We start from the raw sequence: 8,428 nt of genomic DNA on the forward strand, positions 1-8,428 counted from the left end.
GCAGTCAAAACCCAACTGCAACATTCAATGACAATATTTGAGGATATGCCTAAGTATTAAACCTCATTACAAACTGATACGGCTTTTCTTCCCAGCTCGTAAATCATCTTTTCCGTGTTTAGGTGGATTAGCCCTTGCGATGATGTTATGAGTAGCTCATTTGAAGGCCAGCTGGCTGGTAAAGAAAAATCACCTTCTATTATTTTGTGAGGACAAGGTTCACCCAGAGTGCAAAGCCAGGATTGGGAATCAATACATTTCCCAAAGATTTACTGTTCCCAAGGGCACCTGGTGCAGTCTCCAGCTTCTTAATGGGACACCGGCGGGCTTATATACAATTCACTGGTAGCTTCATCATAAACCTCTGGGCAACCCAACAACCAAATGGGAACTGCCAAATAGAAAAGTAAAGCATTTCAGATCACCAAAATGACACATAATTTGTGAGGTCCCACATTTATAGTATGGATGGCCTGGGTTCGTGCAAGGAGAGCACAACACAAGGGAGGATGGGGTGGCTGGAGGACCAGCTGATTAACACAGCAACATGCCCATCACCAGAGGGCTGCAAACCCCCCCCAGTGATCCTGGAGGCAGCTCGGACACCTCTGTTATAGCACGTGGACCCCCCAAGGGTATGCTCAGGAGCCTCCTCAAGCCCTTGCTGGGGACAGGTTGGGGATGACAAGCTGTTTTCCAGGAATCACTGTACAGTTGTTAATAAGCTCCACGGGAATTTTACATTTATCTACTTTGATAGTCTTTGCATCAAATATATTTGTACGCAGCAAAATCTGGAGGTCCTGTTCAGGGGGGATGGCTGCTTACCTTGGGCTCTGAACAAACACCAGGCAAGGGGATGCTCCCCAAAAAGGGCTGCACGTAACAGGGGACAGATGGGGACAAAGGAAACATGCGTGGAAGTGAGGACCAAATAACACGGAAACAGCAATACCGGAGAAAATAAGCAACACGTGGCACCCATGGCAGCCACACAGCACCCCATCTCCTTTTCTTTCTCGTGAACAGCCCAGGGATGGGAGGTGCTCAGATCCCGGTGCGTGTCTCCGAGCTGGGGGAGCTGAGCCGGGTTTAAAGGTTTAAAGCCCTCCCAAGGATGTGGGGCAGGTGGCTCTTTGGGAGGCTCCAGCCTCCCCCCAGTGCTGGAGAAGCCCCTGGAGCAGAGCTGGCAGTGCCCTCCTGCTCCCCTGTGCCACACCATAGAAAAAGCACAGGAACAAGGAGTAAAAACACCCAAAGTTTATATTTTTATCTGCCCCGGACTTGGTTGTCCCTGTTGCCGATGCAGAGCTTGCCATGGGGCTGGACTCCGGGGCCGGTTCGGCAGCAGCTTCGGAGAGGGGAGATCAAACAAGCGTTCAGAGCAGCACGAAAGCAGTTAAGCACGGTTCCTCGTTAACAGGGTACGATTTCTCCAGGAATAATTATCTTTCCCTAAGGTAATGATTAACGTCGCCGCAGCCGGCTCCTACCCACACCCTGGCGTGCGGGCAGCCAGCAGGCAGGACCGGCGGCAAGTACAGGCAGGGGCTCCTTGCCCGAGCCGGACAGGCTGCAGCACACACCACCTCGCACCTCCCCTCTCCCTGCTCCACCCCATCTCCTGCCATTAACACAACCCTAACGAGAATGCCACAAAACACCTGCAAACTGACAGTTAACACCACCCAACGTCGGGTCCGAGGCGTATCTTTAGGTCCGGGTTTTTTTATCTACCGCTTGGTTGGGTTTTGAAACCATCCCCGCCGAGAAACTGCAATAAAGAGGAAAAACTTTCCGGTGAAATGTGATCTTTGGCTCCCCATCCTGCTCTGCCGGGGCTCCTGACGCACGGCGTGACCCGGCACGGTCCTGCCCCGTCATGTCCTCTCCCTGCAAACGAGTGCTGGGGGACAGAAAGGCTTCTGCCGAGCTGGGATGTTCTCCCTATTGACTTTGAGGAGGAAACTGGGGTGTATTTATAGACTGGAGGCTTTTACACACACACGCTAATAAAAAGATACTCTTCGGGGACCATTAATTATTTTAAGAAATGTATTTCCTCATTTGCAATCAGATAAAGGAACTATCTCCATCTTGCCATCAAGGTTGGGCCATGGCCACTGGGATGGACACGGTCTCCTGGGATCAACAACTGCCTGTTGGGCTTGGAAAAAAATTACACTGCCAAAAGAGTAAATCAGATGACCCAACTTTCACCCATGGGCTTGAAAGGCAACGTTTGTGAACAGATGAGCTCCTTGGACAGTCCCAGCAAGGAGAAAAGTCCCAGAGCTGCTCACCACGGGCAAACAGCCCTTCCCTGCAGGGAGGTCCCACTCCCCACCATGACTGGAGCTACCACAGCAAACTCCATTCATGCACCATCCAGCTGCCGAGTTACATCCATACCCTGCTCACCTGCTACACTGAAAAGTATGGAAAAGACCTTGGAATTTAGCAAACTGTTGGATGCCTGAATGAAGGGATGAAGGGAGCCTGAACAGTAACCAATATCACATACCCGTATATCTGACCCCAGCAGAACTCCTCATCAAGACGACTGAGGACCAGCATCACATAGATTTCCACTTGCTGTGGGACCATCACCCTCGGTACAGAAAACATTCAACCCCCACCCAGCTCCAATAATCCATCTCCAGACACACACGCTGACATAAAGCCTATTTACAGGCAGAAAGGGCACACCAGAACGAGAAGCCAGAGCCGTATTCTGCACAGATACACCTTGCAAGCAGCACGGAGGGATCGCTCTCAGAATATAAATCACCTGCCCCTGCTGAATATTTAAACTCTGCTGCCCAAAGCCTTCAGTGAAAAAACAAGGAGCCACTCAGGACCCTGCTTCCTACCCCATGCCCCAGCGCTGCCTGGAGAAGTGCTCAGGCGCCCTTTTGACTGCCCAGAAAGTTTGTTTAAATCCCTGCAGGAGGAAAAGGGAAGCATTCCTGACCTTTACTTTCGGAATGAAACCCAGAGCTGCCCGTCCCTCTCCGGGTGGAGGATTTCCAGCCACTTCCAAATCCCTCCCAAGCTCTGAAAGCGGAGGAAGGACAAACACCCAAGCCCAGGCGTAGCTGCGGACTCGGCTCCATCGCCACCAGCAGCACCATTCCAAAACACCGTGGTACAACCCAGAGCACGTTTGGCTCAGCAAAAAATATTCCCTGTCATCGCCACACCACAAATTCTGGCCGTGTGGCTCCGGAGAGCCAAGGCCGATGTTACACGAAGGCACAAGGTGCTTCATGGAGGAAGGGCTGGAGCAAGAAAAGTTCCTGGCTCAGCGCATCTTCTGGCACCCACTGCCTCGAGGCTTATCCCAGGGCAGGGGGGTTCAGAAGTTGCAAATTCCACCAAAGGAGCAACAAACACAACCGAGGAGAGAAGCAGCAGTTTGGTATAGATGGGTCTCCGAGAAAAAAAGCCATAAATGCAGCTTGGGGGTGGGAAACGCCAACCTCACCTCCTCTGAGCAGAAAACTACGGGATGAGCGAAGAGCTGCCACGATCATGGAGTTTATTTAACACAGTTTAGACCCACATGTCTGAAGAACCAAACCTAATCCCTCCGGGTCAAACTCTGAGCACTTTTCTAAGGCTTAGCTGCCCTCCCCCTCTCAGCAATTAAACAGAAATTCTGCCCCCCCCCCTCGACACGCACATCCTGATTTCTCCGTGCAGACAGAGAGACCACTGCAGAGCCCAGACACACAGCAGCCAGCCAAACTCCCTCCAAACGCTGTGACTTACAGGGAATGGGGGGAAATAGCCAAAACTGGTTACTGCAATTGAAAATTGTGGGGTTTAAGGCTTTCTACAGAGAACCACACTGCAAATTCTACCCAAACTAAAAACCGTGCCCTCCCATCCTTCTGCTTCTTAGGAGGGATTGGGGGCTACACTGACTCTCCTCGTCGCACAGCCCGTCTCACCATCAGTGCTTTCGACAACGCCAAGAGGTACATCTTCAATTTGTCGATTTATTGCGTGACTAATTTGGGAGAATCTTTGAAGCCTATCATTTGCATGTAGCTCAGCGTAGGCTCATTTCCTGGCTCAGGCAGTCATCTGCCTCCTGCACCCCCTTCTCAAGCAGCCTTGCTCAGCGTCTCACTCTTCCATGTCATTAGCAAGCATCAATTTTATTTATGGGGTAAAAACCTCCAATAAATGTGAAAGATGCCATTCAGGGCGCGAGAAGGAATCTTTACGCTCTGAAAATGCCCCGTGGACTAGTTCTGAGTAAACAGGATCATGAGTCAGCGCACGTGACTTCAAAGGAGAAAATTTCCACGGATGCAGCCACATCGGGATCATCCTCTGGGACTCCGTCTAGAGGAAAAGAGCTGCCCCAGAGGCTGCCCAGCCTTCGGAGTAGAAAGGCCACAGCTCGCCCTGAGCCTGCAGTCACCTCTTCTTCCTCCACAGGGTCTTCCCCAGCTCCTGGAAGGGCAAGCATGGTCCTGCTGAGGGGCAGGAGAAGCACTCCAGGGCAGGAGACCACGCGTCCTGCACGGTGCTCCCCTGCTGCCCGGCAAGGACTTGGGCTCACCACGTGCTCCAGGTCCTCAGAAATGACCAACCAAAGATAAGGAATAAAGAAACCTCCTCCTCTGCCTCCTGCTTGCAACTAGACTGGACTTTGCCAGGGCTAACAAGATAAAAACACACTTTCAGCAGTAATTAATAAGTGAAAGACTTGCCTATGCTTAATATTTTTAACGGTCGGCATAGCAAAGGGGAAAGCAGTAACGGGTTGTGTTGAAGTTGAGTGTCGCTCCGTAGGTTCCAGAACCGCATCACCTCATTGCTTACAACCAACAGCTTGACGCACGAATGGAGGTTCTCACCGGCACAGCCCAGCACTCCCGTGTGCTGCAGACCTGCCCATGCAGGACAGCTCGGATGGAACCCACCTCTACAGCCACGCTAATTAAATCCACAGCCAGAAGGAGCCCAAGGTTTACCACAACAGCACCCATCTCAAGAGACCACCACCAGAACAGAGGAAATAGGAATTTTAGGAACAGAAAATACGATGTCATACAGGCTGGCTTAGGGAGGTCAACCCTTGCTACCAGGAACAACCACCAGGGTCCTGCCCACAACCATAAATTAATTACTAAGCAAATTAAAACCTCTTATTTCAATCCGAACCCTGGCTCCAAGTGCGTGGTCAACAAAGTCACTCAAGGCAGAGGGTCTCCAGCACCCTGGCCCCAAACCACACGTCCAAACACCCCCAGCCTCTGGGGAGAGCCTGGAGTCCAAGCTCACATACAGACCTGCATGTTTGCGTTGGACCTCATCACCGTGCAAGCTCTCACTGAAAAGAAATATGAGCAATTAAGGAAAATTACACACCATCTAGTTGAGTAAAACACATCAGGTTTATTGGCCCCATGCTCTGAGGGAAGAGGAGCGGCAGGGGACAGACTGCCTTGCACACCAGCAGCAGAAAGGGACTGAAGGGACAAACTAGGGGCAGAGGTGGCTTTGTCTCAATATCTTAGCCTGAAGAAAATGGTGCTGGCAGTGACTTTGCCTTTTCCTCCCTGGCAACTGAAAAGGAAAAGAAGAGAGCAAAATTAGTCATTGCAAAAGAGCAACTGGCAAGCGAGAGGCACGAACTGCTGGTCCCCAGCAGAGAGGTGCCCATCAGATGTGCCAAGTGACCACACAGGACCCAGCTCGCCCTACGAAAACTCATGCAGAGTAGTTAAAGAGAAGAACACACATATTTTGAGCACTAATACAGGGTCTTCAATACCTCTTGATTGCACATTCAGCCTACACATAAATTTACGTGGAGAACCTTCAAAGGAGTCACTCCTTAGTTGGCCACCAGGTTGACAAGCTGCTCCAGTTTGAGGGGGCATCCCCAGCACATCGCAACACCAGGACCAGTTTAGCCCAGACCCACTGCAGCAAAGCTCAGTCCCAATGAGCCCAGCATCCTCCTCCCCCAGCAGGACCAGTCCCAGGGGACTCCCACAGGAACGCAGCCCTCCCAGCAGCCACGCTGGCTTGGGGACAGACGCTGCCAATGCACGGCGCCATCTGGGCCATATAGACTTATCCTACAGGACGCTCTTAGTCCCAACAACTGTAGAAATGGCACGTTCTCTTTAAGCAAACCTGTAATCACTGCCTAATCCCCTCATTAGGGGACTGCTGCTAATTTTGAGTAATATTTCCAAGGAATACTGGAAATATTGGACCAAGGGATGTCTCTGGAGGAGGGCAGCTGAAGCGGCAGCAGCAGTCCAGCCTGCTGGTCCAACGAACCATCTCACCTTTCTGCTTTTCTTTTTTTTTTTTTCCCCCTTCCCCCAATTGTGAGATTTATTACAAGAATTCGCAATGGTCTGTGAGACACTGTGAGTGTTGGCCACGCTCCCAAAAGCTGAGGAATTGCTGAATTGAGAATTGCTTTGGCTGCTTAATCTCCACAACGAGGGATGCTGAACAAGCCAGCAGAGTCCAGGTTTACTTTTAATTACCGCTTGGAGCGTGCTGCTCTAGTAAACAGACACAAAAAAACAATTCTTGTTTTTTCCTTAGATTCTTTTCCCATATAACAGCCTGAAATGTCGGAGACGGAGACAGTAAACACAGCCCCACCGTGCCATTTTTACAGACTCACTTCTCAAGCCATAAACCATTTCAAATAGCACAATAAACCCATCTTAATACCTACCTCTGTAACACGACGTCCACCTACTTACAGCCGGATACTAAAGCTCTGAGGGTTATGAGGGGGGACTTCTTGGCCAGCCCGGGCTTCCCTGCTCCCTTGCTTTTGGGGTCTCAGCAAGAAGCACATCTTGCAGCTGCAAAAGCCGACCAAAATGCCTTCTACTCATCAGTGACCACCAGAAATCCACCACACAGACCAAGCAGGAACAAGATCTGGGACATCTCGTAGGGTAATTAAGGGAAGCTTGCCAAGGGCCAGGAGAACACCATGACTGTTCCCAGAACAGATTTGGGTACTGTTTGCAAGTCACATTTCTCCCTTCTTCAAGGCTGAGCTGGAGAATCGGCAGAGGCTGACAGCCCCTAAAGAAATACCTGAATTTAAAGCAGGGAAATACTGGATGTATGCATTGACTGCCGGACTTTGCATCATCTCCTACCACTGCCCCTTTGTGGATAAACACCCCAAGACTGCAGAACTTCACGTGAAGGCCAGTAAAACGATCACTTAGGACCTTCCAAAATTTGAAATTATCTACCTGAACTAGGTAGGCAACATTTTAAGAGTTTTAAATGCTTTCAGTGGACAGTCTCTGTGCCCACACAGGGTACCACACGTGCCCATTGTCACCTGCAAACCCTCTGAGACCTCTGTTTGCACTAGACCAAAGTACTTCTGCTCTTGGGCAATCTCTGGGGTTTGATTCCTCAGCTGAGAAATAGCTTTTAAAGAGCTCCTCGGCTCCTGAAAGATGAACCCGGAGCCTTTATTAATCCTCCTAGTGACTGAAAGGCACATTTCCCTGCTGTTTGTCCCTTCGTTGCCATCAACATCGCACTGGCAAGGGGAAGGAACAGCAGCGATGCATCCATGGAGATAGGGAAGGAGTCCTCCGGGGCCGGGAAACCTTTGCTCACGCTGCCACCTCCTTCTCCCCGACACAGGGAATAAATTTCCGAGTCCTGCACCTCACATAAATCTCTTCAAAGAATGAGGAGCCAAACATCTGTGAGTTGTCTGAATTAGCGTGAATTTGGCAGACTGAACAGCAAACTTGTATCGCCCCGCAGCCTTCAGATTTCTTGTTTTTCCTCGGGTTCATTAAATACATAACAATCTGTTACCAGAAGACGGCTCCTACGTGCACGGGCTGCCAAGGAGCTGGTGTCGATAGCTCTGGTGGAGATGGGGGGATGCATGGGGAGGATGAGGGGGCTCTTCCTAAGGCAACAGGGCAAGGAGAGGATGGGCTGCAACCACCCTGCCTCCTCCAGTGACCACCCGCTGCCCGGCAAGGCTATTTCCAACACATAAACCTGGTACAGTCAAAGCTGGAGGTGATTTTGGAAAGCTTTGAGGGGTAACAGAGCTTGAAAGTTTGGGACAAGCAGGGGGAGATGCCTTCAAAAGCCAAGGATGTCCTGCAGCATCATCCCAGCAGGGTGGGATGACCACATCGCATCCAGATGGAGAAATTAGGCTCTGCGAGGGTTATTCATACCTGTGAGCAGAGCCCTGGGCACATGGGATCCCCGATATTCGGGGAAATCAGGGGTTTCCCACTGCTGCTGGACAAGCCTGGCAGCACGGGTCCCAAGTACACAGGGAAGGCATCACCAACACCAAGCCACGGGCAGAATGGTCTAATGCTGAGACGGGGAATGGTGCTGGAGGCTTCACCTTCCCTCAAAGGAAGCCTTTCGC

Source organism: Numenius arquata, chromosome 15, assembly GCF_964106895.1.
Source record: "Numenius arquata chromosome 15, bNumArq3.hap1.1, whole genome shotgun sequence".
NCBI lineage: Eukaryota > Metazoa > Chordata > Aves > Charadriiformes > Scolopacidae > Numenius > Numenius arquata.